The sequence below is a fragment of the Papio anubis genome, chromosome 2, assembly GCF_008728515.1.
Source record: "Papio anubis isolate 15944 chromosome 2, Panubis1.0, whole genome shotgun sequence".
In the NCBI taxonomy this organism is placed as follows: Eukaryota; Metazoa; Chordata; class Mammalia; order Primates; family Cercopithecidae; genus Papio; species Papio anubis.
In genome coordinates, this window is record NC_044977.1 from 75,290,469 (window position 1) to 75,307,290 (window position 16,822).

At 40.2% G+C, this 16,822-nt stretch overlaps 1 protein-coding gene across 7 annotated transcripts in view; it reads right to left on the minus strand.

Moving 5' to 3' along the window:
- LOC108584546 overlaps positions 1–16,822 on the minus strand; it is a 323,594-nt gene that overhangs the window by 14,087 nt on the left and 292,685 nt on the right. For 4 of the 7 annotated variants that reach the window (XR_004181940.1, XR_004181939.1, XR_004181938.1 and 1 more), the window contains one exon: positions 1,187–3,673. The exons of 1 other annotated variant lie outside the window; for it this stretch is intronic. The gene's annotated coding sequence lies outside the window, so the exon portion shown is untranslated. The remainder of the gene's footprint in view (positions 1–1,186; positions 3,674–16,822) is intronic. 2 more of the 7 variants (XR_002519895.2, XR_002519890.2) reach the window with 1 other exon arrangement.

Genomic DNA, 16,822 nt, shown 5'->3' on the forward strand with positions numbered 1-16,822 from the left:
TTAAGTTTTTGTCTTATCTCACTTCCTCTGAAAAGGCCTCACTTTTCACAGCTTGGCTGAAGCCTGAATAAGCAGCTTTTCTGTGAACCCTGCCTAGACGTCTTGCCAAAATGTGAGGCTAAACTATTTGCAGTTTGAAAATCACAATCATTCTACATTGTAGTATTTCATCAAATGGCCAAGAGAGCAATCCAAGAATGTGGACAAGAGTACAGTAAACTGCCTTAGCAGTGGTCTGTCTCCCCTACATCCCTGTCTTACAAGTGCATAGCTGTGTGGAGTGCACTGATTCTCAAATGCATGGGAAGCACCTGGGGAACTTGTTGAACTGCAAATTCCCAGTCCACATCCTCAGAGATTCAGACTCAAAACAGCTGCGGAGGGCGGCCTGGAACTCTTTTTAACAAACACTTCCCCATATCATTTTGATGAAGTAGTTTGTAGATGTGAACATGAAGAAAACCCCAGTAAAGTGGTTAAAATCAGACACTTGAATGTCTTAGATCTGGCTTTGATTCCTTGCTAGGCCACTGCCTAGTTGAGTAAAACTTCTGAACTCCAGTTTCTCTCAAAAGTTGATAAAATGAAAACATTTGTGAGAATTCAATGGGCTTGACACAATGTGAACGTTTAATAAAAGGTAGCTTTTATTTTAAAATCATTGTTTCCTAAAGAAACACAAAAGAAAGGACCATAGCTACAAACTTATTAATAGTCTTCTAGGAGGGGAAATTGGTCTTTAATTTGTAAATCTAAAGGCAAAACTTGAACGAAAGCATGAAGGATAGAAAGCAAACGTCTAGCTCTGTTATTCCGATGATATGCAGCACATACCTGGAGAGTGTGGTACCCTCTCCAGCCCCATCTCCACTCAGTATCCTTCTGGAGGTATCTTGATTTCCTTTCCTCAGGGAAGTGGCCCTCCTGACCCCTATGTTAAATACACAGCGCCAGTTCCTTCTTCCTGATGCCTTCATTATGTGTTATCGTTAATTACTAGTTGATGGCTATCTTCCTGCTAGTCTGAGCTCCACCAAAGGATGGGGTCTTGTTGCCTATACATAGCCTTATATCCAAGGTTCATAGTATGAGACTGATATATATATTTTGTGAGAACAAATAATCGTAAGAAATTTAAAAAAAAATTCAGTTATGGAATGGAAAGTCTTGGGGGATACTGTCTTACCTGTCACAGCAGATCCATTCAAAGGGACCACTTGGATATCCTGCCAAGGAAATCAGTGAACTTAGTGACTCTTAAGTTTTTTTTTCCCCCAAACTGGCAAAATAGTTTTCTGCAGCACCTGAAGGAAATCTTGGGTAGTTTCTTGAAGGACAAAGTCCTAATGAAGAGAGCTCTGTTTTGCAATTTGCATGGAGCTAGACAAATTGCACAAGGAAACACCAGATGACATCAATTTTAATTAGGTCTCAGTGAAACACCTGAAGGTACTATTTAAATGATGTACTGCTTCAGCCCACAGGACCTCCAAATGGTGAAAGGGAGAATTAATGGGGTACGGACAGAATGGTTTTATTTATCAGTCTAGTCCCAACTCTGCTGTATTCACATGTTTTTTTCCTTATTCATATGGAGAAATTTTAACTTGACATTAATATCCCCACAAAGGAAAGGTGATTCGCCAGCTGAAAGAATTAAGCATTCTACCAGACCTAGTCTCAAAAGTTGGAGAAACTACAAAAATCACACATTATTTCAAGTCTGGAAAAGCTGAGCTAATATTTTTTTTCTCCATTGTCTTTCCTTTTCTGGTTCTGGCCCCAAACAGAAAGCCCCTTTTATAACCTTTTAAATGTGTTTCTTGCGGGGAAAGGATACTTTCCAAGTGGAAGTAGAAACAGAAAATAAATGCAAAATTCTGTTTCTTTTGGCATGCAGACTTCATATGCGTTCTGTTCAGATGGCTGGAGTTCCCATTTCTGCAAAATAAAGGGCTACCTGGAAGCTTAGAAAAAGTGAGGTTAAGAGGCTACATGATTCTTAGCCCTATGTTCTTAATCAATTTAGTTCTTATTACAACTTAACTGGACTTCATCAACAGAACAGTCCCTCTGATTGAATATTTATATTCCATTTTCAAAGAAAATCAGCAAAGTAACAAGAAATCACAGTTATATGTAAAGCGAGTATACGTGTCTAAAATTTATCTTCATTTATTTGGCAGAGTCATGGCGATGCCATTTTAAAGAGAGTTCTGCACGTTCCTCTATTCATTTACTTGAGACTATTAGTTTTCTTTCTTCTGAGAAACGAAAAATACACTGAAAACGAAGACAAACTATTTCCTGGCAAAGTGCTAACTGCTCCAGCAACAGACTGCCTCTGAGCTCCGGGAAGTCATTTTGCAAAGGCTTTGGACTCAGGTGGATGAAAGCCCCTGAGTAGCCCATTAGTAGTTTCAGCTTTATCAGGCCAATGACTTGCCATAAGTAAAAGAAAAAAGCCAGTGTGGGGACAATCGTCATCAGGTGGGAGAGGATCAAAATCCGTTCTATATCACACATTCAGTGAAGCGTGGGTGCAGCAGTGAGAGATTACTGTAGCAATTTGCAAAGCATATTCCTCAGGTGATATTCTATGGTCGAAAAGCTTTGGCCCAATAATTCTATGCTATTTCTACTTCTGGAAAGTCACAATATATTTTTGTCAGTTACAGGCCCTAGGAATTCCTGAAATGACATATACCTTTTAAAAACCTTGGTTTTCCCCAAATTCATCTGACTCCTCTTTATTTTATAGCACACCTATTAACAGTAACTGGCCTTTTATTGAAAAATAGTACGTTGACCTATAAGCCACTCTCCAACTCCCACCCCCTGGCCCTTCTTTTTTTCTTTTTTTTTCTTTTTCTTTTTTTGTACTTTATTTAATGAGGGGATGACCTATGGTAGTTCTAATGCTTCCCAGGTCTTTATATGTCATGACACACATGGAAAAGGATAATAAAAATCATAGTAGTTGCATGCTAATGGCTATTAACATCCGTTTTCCACTTAATGTTTTCTTACTTTCTTTACCTGCTATAGAAGTATTCTGTGAATTCCTCTATTTCACTAATTTATGAAGTGCCTGCTGTCAGAACTGCTGGCCCGGAGGTGAGGCCATTACCTCTAGGGCTGATGGGATCAGTAGCATAGGGAAAACCAGCGTGCCATGGCTCAGCAGCTGGGAAATTCCACCCTAAGGAGCTAACAGGTATGCAGTGGTTAAACCCACCTGGCTGTTGGGAATGTGAGTGCGCTGACTCTGGAGTCCTCCCCACTCTCCATCGTTTGGGGTCTTTAGATACCTACTTTTTCCCAGTGTGAGATCAGATCTGAGCACTATGATTGGTGCCTTTTGTTTCACTGCCCACCTTGCCCAAAACACTTTCCAGGGTTCTGATACTGTATCATTCAAATGACTACCCTCATTTCCTGTGTTAGGTACATTTCATTTTTCCTGTCTTGGTTTCTATAAGAGGCAGCAGAACAGATGGAGGAGAACTGGGGGATCATCTACCAGTTCTCCCTGCAACATGTGGAGGATTTTCACTTCCTTTCAATTAGGAGCAGGCTGTTCTCAGAGGATCCCTTCACCTTCCCCCACCCCACTGCCCTACTTACTTCCAAAGCAGACAGCCAGAATTTGATTTCACTATCAGAGCTACACCTGCTGGGAAAGGAGAACCAAGTGGGTGGCCACTCGTAGGGAAAAGTTATATTCAAATGGGCTCATCGCAGCTGGTAGGATTCCAGGTGTTTTCCAAATACACATATTAACGAATACCACATTTCTTATTTCCATTTTGAGATCTCTAGGCTCTTTTTTCATTATTGTTTCCCAATAGAATATATTGTCTCCTTTTATTTCCTTCAAAAGTAATCCATATTCATTGCTCAAAATTAAAACTATACAAATGAGCAAAACAAAGAAAACAAAAATTGCTCATAAAGTCACCACCCAAATAGAATCATAGTTAACATTATAATGTGTTTCTCCCAATTGTTTTTCATGTATTAGCATTCAAAGTTTGTTTTAAAACATTGAAATATCTGTGCATAATGTATGATAAACATCATCTCCCACCTAAATATATATCTCAATTATCTTTAGAAGCCATGAAATATTCTATAATTTCTAGAGGCTGTGTAAACTCTCTTCTGTGTGCAGTGATGTATTTGATTCATTCTTTTATATAATCCAAAGCAGTGATTCAAAGTTTGGAGTTTCCCCCTATAGTAGACATAGTTATAGTTAATACTTTATAACTAAATATTTGTGTACACACCCTTGATTTTGTACTATTTTTGTTTCATTTATTATAAAATACAACAAACACACAGGAAAAGTACATATACATACATTTTTTAGTTAGTGGAAATAATTATAAAAATAAATACCAATATAATGGCCAGCAGTCCATGAGCTTCTCTCCATCAAAACTCCCTCCTGTTCTTCTGGAGGGACTATCATTGTGATTTCCTTGTTTCCTTTTTAACTTTACCGCTTATAAATGAATCCCCCACAATGCTCATTTTTTAACTTTTATGGATATGGATTCATATTTTTGTGTCTGGCTTATTTGGTTCAATATATGTTTGTTAAACTTATCTATGTAGCTTGTTCATTTTCATTATTGCATAGCATACCATTGTATGAATATGCCATAGTTTTTCCATTCTATGCAGGATGGGTATCCCAGATTTGCACAATTACAGGCTACAATAATCCTGGGGCATGTGTGTACCCATTTTTTTAAAGTATATCCCCGAGATTGCAATCATGGAGGATAAGTTGTCTTCAGCTTGAGTAGATAACAAAAAAAGTAACATTTACACCAGCTGTGTATGAGGGTTCCCAATATTTTGCGTTCTCTCCACATTTGGTATTTTCAATTGAAAGTGATTTGTCAACTATTAGATAAGCAAGAGTATTTCATATTTGTTTTCATATACATATTCCAGATTCATAATGAGGTTGAGCACCTTTTCACATACAGCATGTATTGGTCATTTGAGTTTCCTCTTTTATAGAGGAAGATACTGGAGTCTGTTGCAGACATTTTTCTATTGTGTTGTCCCTCTTGTGAGTTAGAAGAGTTCTTCATATCTTCTCAAAAGGAGCCCTTTGTTGGTTTTACAGGTTTCAGATATCTTCTCCCAATCGATGGCTCATCTTTTCAATCTTTTAATAGTATCTTTCTGGTGAGCAGTTTTTTAAAAATGTAGTAAAATCTGTAAACTTTTCCTTAGAGTCAACATTTTTGGGTTTTAGGACATTCTTCACTACTTTTCACTCATGAAAATGTTTCTCTATATTACTTTCTAAGTTCTATATCCTCTCCTATTATCCTCTCCTATTCTAAACAAGTTGGATTATTTTGTATATTGTGTGAAACAGGTGTAATTTTTTTCTCATCTTTTGAAAAATAAAATTGGTGAAAATCTTTTTTTATATTGTGTAAAATAGATGTGTGATTCTTTCTCTTTTAAAAAGTACATGAATACTGAATTTTCCTGGCAATATTTATTAAAGTCTGTCCTTTCCCTACCAAACTGCCATGTAACTGCTGCCATACAGCAAATGGCTATAACACAGGTCTGTTTCTGAACTGGCAATGTTCCACTGACATTTTGGACTATCTCTGACCGCAGTTAATTCTAACTTAATAGTCACTCTTGATACCTGGTAGGAGATGTCCCCTCATGGTATTCTCGCCTCTTATTTATCCTTTGAAACTCCATATACGTTTTAGAATCAGCTTATTGGGTGCAAAAAAATTGGGGAATTTCATTGTGATTTCTTCAGACGACAATTTATATATTTATGATATTGAGGCTCCCAATCTATGATCATTTATCTAGGTATTCTTTAATACCTATTAATAACATTTTATAATTTTACTCAAGTCTTGCAACTCTTTTGTTAGACTTATTCTTACATATTTTTGATACTATTATGAATGCTGTCTTTTTAATTGTTTATTTTCTGGTTTCTAGTATATAGTACTATAACTGATTTTTGTGTATTGATTTTCTATCCAGATTTTATATCTTAATCAAAATAATGTATCTGAGGTTTCTTTGGGATTTCATACATATAAAATAATATTTTAATATGACAATTCTGGTTTTTCCTTTCTAATCTTTATGCTTTTTATTTTCTTTGCCTCACTGTACTGACTGGAAACTGCAGTATAATTCTGATAAAAAAGTGGTAATAGTGGGCATTTTTGTCTTTATCTGAAAATGGGGATTTGCTATCAAGTATAATGGGTATTGTGAATTTTTTGTAGATTCCTTTTATCAGATTAAGGAAATTAACTCTCTGATCCCAAGTTTTGCTTCAGAATTTTTTAAAATCATGAATAAACGTAGATTTTTTTCCAAATGGGTTATCTGTTCTCTGTAAGCTTAAAGATAACCTATTACATTTTTTTCTTTTAATATGTTATCATTGTCCATTGTTTTACAACAAACTATGCAAGTAGCGAGTGGATTGAAATAACTGCTGGTGTAATGAAATGAGTGAGGCTGTCCTTTCCTTGTAGTCTCAGGCCTCATTCTCTCTATGTGGTCTCTACGGGGTCTTCCCAGTTGGATAGGTGAACTTCTTACATGGTGGCTAAGGGATCCCAAAGTGCAAAAGTAAGACTGCCAAGCCTTCTTGAGGCATGTTTCTGGAATAGGCACAGCTTCTCTTCTGCCATGTTCAATTGGTTACAGAAGTCACAGGCCAGCCCATATTCCGTGAGGGAGGAACTTCTAGGGATGTGATGCCAAAGGTCACCTTTAGAGACTATTACAGTATATTAATGTGGTGAATTATAACAATTAGATTTTCTAATGTCTATTAACCTGACATACTTGGGACAAACCCAACTTGGTCATCACAAAGAATTATCTTTAAGTCTAATATATTACTTGCTTAGCTTGGCTCATTTTGCTTTTTTTCTCATAATACATTTCAAGAAAAATAGTGGATCATCTTTGCCCTAAAAAGAATCCAGTATAATACTTGATATGGTCTGGCTCTGTGTCCCCACCCAACTCTCATCTTGAATTGCGATCTGAGTTGCAATCCCCATGTCTTGGGGGAGGGACTTTGTGGGAGTTGATTAGATCTTGGGGGTGGTTCCCACCTGCTGTTCTCATGATAATGAATTCTCAGGAGATCTGATAATTTTACAAAGGATTTTCCCCCACTTCACTCTGCACTACTATCTCCTGCTGCCATGGGAAGAGGGACATGTTTGCTTCCCCTTCTGCCATGATTGTAAATTTCCTGAGGCCTCCCTAGCCATGCAGAACTGTTAGTCAATTAAGCCTCATTCCATCATAAATTGCCCAGTTTCAGGCAGTTCTTCACAGCAGCGTGAAAAGGGACTAATACAATACTCTTATATGATGAAAGTAGTAGAAACAGCAAGTTCTCTCCTCTCCGAATATATGTCCTGAGACTAAACTTCCTTGATTTCTCCATAGAGGGGATAGGACCCTGGGCCAATCTCATTGCTCCCAGCCCAGCAGGCATCAGAACCTTAGAAGCTATGATTTCACTCAGTGACTCACTGTCACATTGGCACATCCTGTTTCCTGTTGGTGCCACCTTTTACACAAAAGCACTCAGCACATCCTGCATTGGCAATGAGATGGGTCTCCCTGCCTGCCCCTTCTTCTATGTGACCTCACGATGATTGCATTGGAAGGATTATGACAGCAACTTCCTACAGTCCCATGGTGCCCAACAAATTGAGAGTGACTCAGTGCCTCAGGCAAGGAGGTAAATGTTTCTTTTCAATGATTACAATCGTCACTCTTTCCTGTCCCCTCCTCCCCACAGTTGCTGATACTATATTCCATTATGTTTATAAAAATATTAAGGGACATTAGTATAAGGTAATTAGGATAATATTTAGTTACTATTGTAATAGATTCTGTTTGAAATACTGTAACTTAAGATGTGCCAGACATTGCACCGTAGGCTTTATACATTGTGGCGGACAAAACATGGCCAGAAATTTATCAACATTTGTGCCATTGAGAGATGAGTCTCTGACCTTTCCCCTTGCAGCCAGTTGAGCACTGTAACAGCAGTGAGCAGGAGGATATGGAGGAAGTGATGCTGTGACTGTTTCCAGGGCTTAACAGACTAGCAGCTTCTACTTCGTGTCTCTTGGAACACTCATTCAGAGAAAAGCCAGCTGCCATGTGAGAAGTCAGCAACCTTGAACCCACCATTCTGTGAGGAAGCCCAAGGTAGCCACAAGAGAATAGAGAAAACTAACTAGACACCATCAACTATTCTAGCTATCCCAGCCCAGGCAGCAGACATAAGTGAAGTGAAGAAGCAAACAGATGATCTAGTCTTAAATGCCAACTGCCTGCAACCACGTAAAGGGACTCTAAGGGAGAACTATCTAGCTGAGCCTATCAACTCCCAGAACCATACAAGATAGTATCAATTGTTTTAAGCCACTAAATGTTGGGGTAATTTTTATGCCTCAATAGAAAACAGGAATATTTGTTATTTCATTTTCATTAAATCTCTGTGAGACAGGGGCTATCACTATGCTTATTTTACAGATGAGGAAACAGAGACTAAGCGATTCCCTCCAGTCCAATTAAATCATAATAGAGCTGAGATTTGAACTCCAGCCTATGTGATTCCAAGGCCTGCAGGTGCTTAGCAGGCATGGCGCAGTAATTTTGATCCTTCTTTTTAACAGATACAAAAGCAGTATTGGTTTGTGCTCATAGGATATTTGCAGCCTGCTAAGATAAAAATGACAATAATGACAGCAAAGGAGGGAATATTTGGTGAATTCGATTGATTTTACAAAGATAAACTATGTTCCTATTCTAAGACTGAATGTAGTGAGGGAGACTTTTGTGAAAATTTAGAAAGTGTGAGGAAGGCGATAAGGGAGAGTTCATATACCATGCTAGTTTGTCTCCTAAGCCCCATGTGCCTTTTCTTATCAATCAAAGTGCTCCCATCAGTCAATGGGGATTTTAATACTTAAGGTAATATCAACAATCTGGATCTTTCTTTAGACCAAGAATTTTAGGGCTATCTTTAGTGACTAGCATTGTTTGGTAGCTCTAGATTTAGAGTGTCACTGAATTCAATTAAGAAAGAAGATGCAAGAGGCCCAGGAAAAAGATTACTTCAGGTTTAGTAACAACTAATAAGTGGGTCTTAACTGGGATGCACATGATAATCAACTGGGGAGCTCTGAAAAATCATGATGCCTTGACCACACCCCAACAAATTGCATGGGAATATCTGGGAGTGGGACCCAGGCATCAATATTTATTTCAAGGTCCCTAGGTGATTCCAATGTGCTGCTGAGGTTGAAGGCCAATGCCCAGTGGACTAGATCTGGGAGCACTGAAAATGCAGTCCTGTAAGACACATGTTTGCCAGCCCTCCTCCTTCCTATCTTAGTCTCCTCTCTCTTGGGTCCAGAAGTTGATTCATTTGTTCATGTGACAGTTATGTAGTGAACATCCACTACTTGCTAATTTGGAGTCATATTGATACCAACATAGAAGATTATAGGAGGAGAAACTAGCCATTTTATGGATAAAGATAAGTTGAGTTTTGGTCTTGTTGTGTTTGAGGTGCTGTGGGACCTCCTGGTAGAGAGATTCAGACAGTACAGATGTCTAAAGCTTAGAGTGAATGAAGTGGACTGCAGTTTAGGGTGAATGAAAATCCTAAGCATGAATATGGTTGGTTTTGGATGCCAGTGAATATCTCCCACTCCTGTGAGGAATAGCTCAATATGGGTAGCGGTCCCACCACTAGGGCAGTGTGAAAAAAAAATCACGTCTATGGGGAAGATGGGTGATGTGGGTGCCATACAACCTGAAAAAACTCCTCTTCCAGGCAATTCTCATATGTGTCCCCAAGAACAGTACCAACTGCTCCTCCCCCTCCAAAAACTCAAGTGAAATGTAACTGAAAACCATTGCATTAGAATATAGGCCATGATTCATGTGACTGGTACGGTCTTTCAGTAGATATTTTCCCACTGTTAAAGTTATTTGAGACATTATCACTTCCACTGTCTTTTTGATGGTCTGTAAAGACCTATGCAATCTGGTTCTCAGCTACCACAGGATGTCATTTCCTTCTGTGCTTTACTCCTCACTCATTCCCTTTGCTCCAGCCACCCTGACCTTTCTATCTGTCCTTTGACTATACAAGGCTCATTTCTATTTGGGGACATTTGCACTTATTACTCTTACTGTTTAAGATTTTGCTCCCCCAGATCTTCCCGTAGCTCCTCCTGTCTTAGAATTTGGGTGTCAACTCCAAACCCAGATACCACCTTCTTAGAGAGGCTATGTCTGCATACTATACTGACAGCCCTGTTGTGCCTTCCTTATAGCTACAATTTTTTTTTTTTTTTTTTTTTTTTTGAGATGGAGTCTTGCTCTGTCGCCCAGGCTGGAGTGCAGTGGTGTGATCTTGGCTCACTGCAAGCTCCACCTCCTGGGTTCACGCCATTCTCCTGCCTCAGTCTCCCAAGTAGCTGGGACTGCAGGTGCCCGCCACCATGCCTAGCTAATTTTTTTTTTTTTTTTTTTAGTAGAGACGGGGTTTCATCACATTAACCAGGATGGTCTCGATCTCCTGACCTTGTGATCCGCACGCTTCAGCCTCCCTAAGTGCTGGGATTACAGGCGTGAACCACCGCACCCAGCCTATATACTTTTTTTTTTTTTTGAGATGGAGTCTCGCTCTGTCCCCCAGGCTGGAGTACAGTGATGCGATCTCGGCTCACTGCAAGCTCCGCCTCCCGGGTTCACGGGTTCACGCCATTCTTCTGCCTCAGCCTCCTGAGTAGCTGGGACTACAGGTGCCTGCCACTGCGCCTGGCTAACTTTTTGTAGTTTTAGTAGAGACGGGGTTTCACCGTGGTCTCGATCTCCTGACCATGTGATCCGCCCACTTCGGCCTCCCAAAGTGCTGGGATTACAAGCGTGAGCCACCGCGCCCGGCCTAGCTATACTTTTTTATACCTAAAACCTTTTTAAAAATTATCATTTTGTTTGTAGTATTTTTAGTTCCACAAGGACAAGACTTCTGAATTTCTAATTCCTAGTCCCAAATTGGGACGTAGCAGATGACTATTAAGTAACTGTTGAGTGAATGAATGTATGAGTGAGTGAATAAATAAATGGTCCCCTGATGCAGGAGAGAGGGGACCAAGACAGGAAGGAGGAGGACTGGTGAGCATGTGTCTTGCAGGACTCAATTTCCAGTGCTTCCAAATCTAGTCTACTGGGCAATGGCTCTCAATCTCATTTACACATTGGAATCATCTAGAGACCTTGAAATAAAGTGCTGATACCTGGATCCTACTCCCAAGATTCCAGTGGGTCTCTTGCACTTTCTCACTTAGGTTAATGCCGAGCCTCTAAATCTAGATGCACCAAGCAATACTAATCCCTGAAGATATCCCCAAAACACTTGGTTTAAAAAGAAAGATCCAGACTACTGCTTTTTACCTTAAATATCAAAGTTCCAATGACTGGTGGGAACTTTTTGGTTTATAAGAAAAGATATATGGAACTTTTGTTAGGGGACAAACTAGGAATGGTAAATGAGGCAAATTCAGAATTTTCCACATTAGCGTCTGCCTTGGTCATTGAACATTAAAATAGAATAGGGAGAGTAACTTAACAGTCCTCCTGGGAACAGGAGTGGGTTTTGACATTTTGAAGGTCACATCTCTGTCCCCAAGGGAAGCACAGAGGAAAAGGGAATCAGGTTCATTCCCTAAGCCCATCTCTTGGCTTATATGGGAAAGGTACCAATGGCATTGATGGAGCCTGTGGAGCACCATGCTGATTGAGAAAAATGTTAAAGCAGCAAAACTCTCTTTTCAAAGGGAATCAAACTGTAATCCCAATTTCTAAAACTGATCAAAGTGGAGCAGTTCTGTTTGAAGTAGAGTTTGTAGCCTGGAGGCCAGCTCAGTCCAGGCTGCCTCACACAATCCCTATCCCCAGGTGGCCCTGCAAGACTGAAGCCTAAGGCTCTGCCAAATGTAATTTGAAAAACACTGTTCCAGACCATGCTTTCAAGAGGAGCAGTTGCACATTTCTCCTGGTTCAAAAAGCCTCCCATCAGAAAAGCTAAACTAACGACTAAAAGATAAGGAGTAGTATAGTTTCTTTGGTATCAGTGTTGATCATGGTATTGAAATTGACCAGGTTGGGACCTTTCTAAGGACATTTCAGTGCACATGAGCATCGTTCCCATAGAGTGTCCTCAGCAGCCCTGGGCACATACACTACCAGCTTAGCATCCATACAGAAAGTAAAATGCAGATTCTGATTCAGTGGATCTGGGACAGGACCTCAGCTCTGCATTTCTGATAAGGTCCCTTGTGCTGTCATTGCTTTGAATACTAGGGTTTCAAACCAGAATTGGTGCATCGGAATCTCTTGCAAGACTTACTAAAAATGCAGGTTTTTGGCCCCATCCCACAGTTTCTGGATCCAGCTCTCTGGTTATGGGTCTGGAGGTTTTTGTTTTTAACAGGCTCCCAGGTTTTTCTGATATTTACTATGTTTGACAACTATACTCTAGTATGTATTGACCTACATAACTTACTCTTGAAGAACCCAGGAAGAGAATCTGAGACTCAACAAATTGCATTGCTGGAGGGGGGTTTGGAGATCATCTAGCTTACCCTGGTTGATTAGAAAATGGAGGTCCCAAAGGGCAAACAATTCTGCCAAGTGTCTGTCACCAAGTGGCTTTACAGCAAGCAGATACCAGAATGAAAGCATCTGACTTTCTAATCCTCGGTTTCCCCTAGAATACAATTGGCCTGTGTTTGTCATTGCTTCTCTATCTGTGCTGCTTATGAGGTCAGACACCTTGTTTTCTGCTGTATTCCCAAAGCCCAGCACAGTGCCAGGCACAGGGAAGGCACTAAGTAAGTATTATGTTATGTACTCCTGCTATGCTTGGGCCTAATCAGTTACTTCCAAAATTTCTTATTAAAAGTTCTCGTTATAAAAATAAAAATTCTACAGCTCAGGAAAAGCAGGGAAATTTTTTTTTGATGTGAAAAATATATGTTCCAAAGTAAAAATAGCAAATTTCTTTTAAGAGTCTGAACATACAGTAGGAAACATTAAGAACGTGATCTATGGGAGGAAAAGGGGATGACTCTAGAATATAGCTCTGGCTCCAATATTTGTTAGTGTGTAAATTTTGCTCAGCTACTCTGAGTCTTGGTTTCCTCAGGTGTAAATTGGAGACGTCAGTAGATTCTATGTCATGGGGTGTTATGAATATTTAACTGGTAAATGTAAAATGTTTAGCATGGTGCCTGGTACATAGTAAGTGCTTAATCCAGCAATTGTCCTGTTGATTACAAAAGCAAGATAATGGCCAGGCATGGTGGCTCATGCCTGTAATCTCAGCACTTTGGGAGGCTGAGGCGAATTGATCGCCTGAGGTCAGGAGTTCAAGAACAACCTGGCCAACATGGTGAAACCCTGTCTCTACTAAAAATACAAAAATTAGCCAGGTGTGGTGGTGGGCACCTGTAATCCCAGCTTCTTGGGAGGCTCAGGCTGGAGAATCACTTGAACCCAGGAGGCAGAGGTTGCAGTGAGCCGAGATCATGCCACTTTATTCCAGCCTGGGCAACTGAGCAAGGCTCTATCTCCAAAATAATAATAATAATAATAATGATTCCATCAGTTATACCAGAAGCTAAAGTATTATGCTCCCCTTGCCAACTGCCTACCCATAAGAAGTGAAGATGGATCATCTCTGAAGTGGTCATGTACAATATATAGACCACAGGATGGCAGTGAACAAATGTGGCTTTGCGCTGCTTACGAGTACCTTTCTAAGGCATAGCAAGGCACAGAGTGTCACCTCTACAGGGTCAAGTGATTATTGAGATTCTGAGGAACCAAGTTACTGAGCTGAGTCACTCCTAAATAGCCAAGATGGCAAGAGGGCTGAATTGTACACCTGCGACTCTTTGCAGGGTCCAAACATTGGCTAGCTAGCTTAGAGGTGGGGCAAGGGCTCCTTGAGCAATGTGTTTCACTCTGTAGCCAGAGAGTATCAGCAAGATATTTTTAGCCCAATTACTAAATGGAGAAATGTGAGTTTGAAATGCATGCCTCAGGAGTTCACTCGGGTAATGAGACTGTGTGATTATGACTCTCAGGATGTGTGTTTCCTTCACATGTCCCGGATTTTCAGAATAGTTATGATTTTCAAACATTCTGTTCCATCATTCTATTAGTAAAATTCTGTTCGAGCAGATATTCTGATTCTATAGGGAAATGGTTGGGAAAATATGGTCGCTGTAGACCAAGACAGAGATCCCATTAAAGACTTGGTTGAGGAAAAATTGTCACATCCTATAAATAGCTATGTCTTCCCCTTTACCTCAGTGATGAGTCAGATTATGTTTCACTTGCAAGTGACAGAAACTAACTTCAACTGGGTTTGCCAAAAAGGGAATTTACCAGCCTTGTGACTGAAAAGTCCAGGGGATGCATGGCTGGCTGGATGCAGACTCCTGAACACTGATCCAACCAACCTGCCTCTTTTCATCTCTTCACTCCTTCCTCTGCATTGGTTTCATTCTCAAGCAGATTCCTTTTGGGATGTCCCCAGCAGCCCTGGGGTCATATCCTGCCAGCTTAGCTTCCACAGAGAATGAAAGTGACTTTCTAAATTATTTCAGCAAAAGCTCCAAAAATTCCCTCTGGCTGGACCCGGGTCATTTGTCCCTCCCACCCCCACCAGTCGAGGGAACGGTTTCTGCAACACCTTAAACATATAACCTAGAAGATTCCCCAAAGGACACCGAAGTTTCGCTATCAAAACAGGGACAGCATGAACACTGGGTAGGCAAATGTAATAAATGGTCTTACATCCTTTTCCCCTGAGTTGGGATTCTGCTTCCCACTATTTCTTTATGCTTAGTTGTTCTAGAATAAAGTTCCTCCACACACCATTGTCATCTACCTGCAAGAGATCTACCTCTTGCCCACAAATGATGTTCATTTGGCTTCCCTTAAATTTTTCTGTCTGTGCCACCGGAACCTCAGTGAGGGCTTGGTTCTGCCTGTTGACTGTCTCTCCCCTCGTGTAAGATGTTCTTTTGCACTGGCTTCCTTTCACCTCCCCAGTCTCCATAAAAGTTTGTTACTAAACCCCCACAATCCTCTTCTAACTGTGGAAGGAAGGAAGATGCCCGTAGCTGCAGCCATCTGGGAAGAGATGCTTTTAGGATTTCACAGGGGAAGAAACAGATACAATTTTGCTACCGTATGCAGTATCTCTGGCAAACTGCAGAATGGGCCTACTGTTCCTCTTAGCTCACCAGAGCAAGTGCTCCCCAAATGATTTGCCCGGATCCAACTTGCAAATTGTATTGAGAGAGCTAATTAGGTCTGAGCTGGCAAATGAGAACTCTGCTACCTTTGTGTGGAACCATTTGCTTTATTACATGAGAGGTGATGTGTATATGTTATATACTTAGCACGTTAAGATTCACAGTTACACAGATGGTGGAAAAACTCCAAGACTGCCCCAGTGCTTAACATGTAGCTGAATGTCAAAAGGTTTCAACAGGGTTTCAGAGAGCAAAACAGGGACATTTTTATAAAATATACTTTTCTACCCAGCATAGCACATCAGAGCTTCCTGTGGGATGGATTAAAAAGAGCCAACCTTTATGGACTACTTGTTGTGTCAGATATTAGGCAGAACCCACTCACTTCTCTAAAGCCACCATAGGGAAGGTACTATTATTATTCTTGTTTTTCAATTAAGGAAACTGAGGTGCTGTGAGGTTAACTGAAAGTTGGACTGTGAGGAAGATTTAGGCCATCAGACTCTGGACCCCAAGCTCTAACATACTATGTAGGTCTGATACAATGATCATCTCTATTTAGACATGATCCATGGTTATCTACTGTTTTTTTAATTTGATTTTTATTAAATATTTATTGTATGCCTTCTCTAAGATAGATATTAGATGTGTTCAATGTTCTGAAAATTTTTGAGAGGTAAGTCCCAGGTAGCACTTGAGATGAAAAGCAATAACTAAAATCTATTGAATACTTACTAAGTATCATGCTTGTGGTAAGCACTTTACAGGTTTTCATTCTCTCATGTATTCAATCCTCCTACAACCTTTCTTACACACTCCCCCCATTTTAGATTAAGGAAACCAAGGCTCAGAGAGGAGAGAAAACTTGCTGAAGGCACCCAGTGAGTAAATGGCAGAGCTGGGAATTGAACCCAAGTATTTTGGCACCATAGCCTTTGCTTTTGACTTCTGTTCCACTCCACACCAACCACATCCTACTGGCCATTGACAAGACCAATGATGCCTTGTAGAAACCAATCAGTTTTCTGCTCACTATTCCTCAATCATCACACAAGAGTATTTTTCCTTTTTTTCTATTTTATTTATTTATTTATTTTTTTGGTAAGCCATCACCTAGCAAAACTTTAAGTGGTAGGTGGTAGGTATTTCATTTTTAAATTCAGTTGCAAAAGGAAAATTTTTCAAAGAATGAGACTTTTGTCGCTGAGGAAAGTGACAGAATGCTACACTATCAGTTCATTTAACAAATTTCCCAAGAGGTTGCCAGTGCCAGGCTCTGTGCCAGGCGTTGGGATACATGTTAAGACACAGGCAGTACTACAAGAATAAATACAGTTTGGTGTTGAGTTTTAAAGCATAGAAGAGGGCCAAGGTGCCTTAGAGGGCTGTTCTGAGCTACCCACGACAGCTAGAAAACTGGG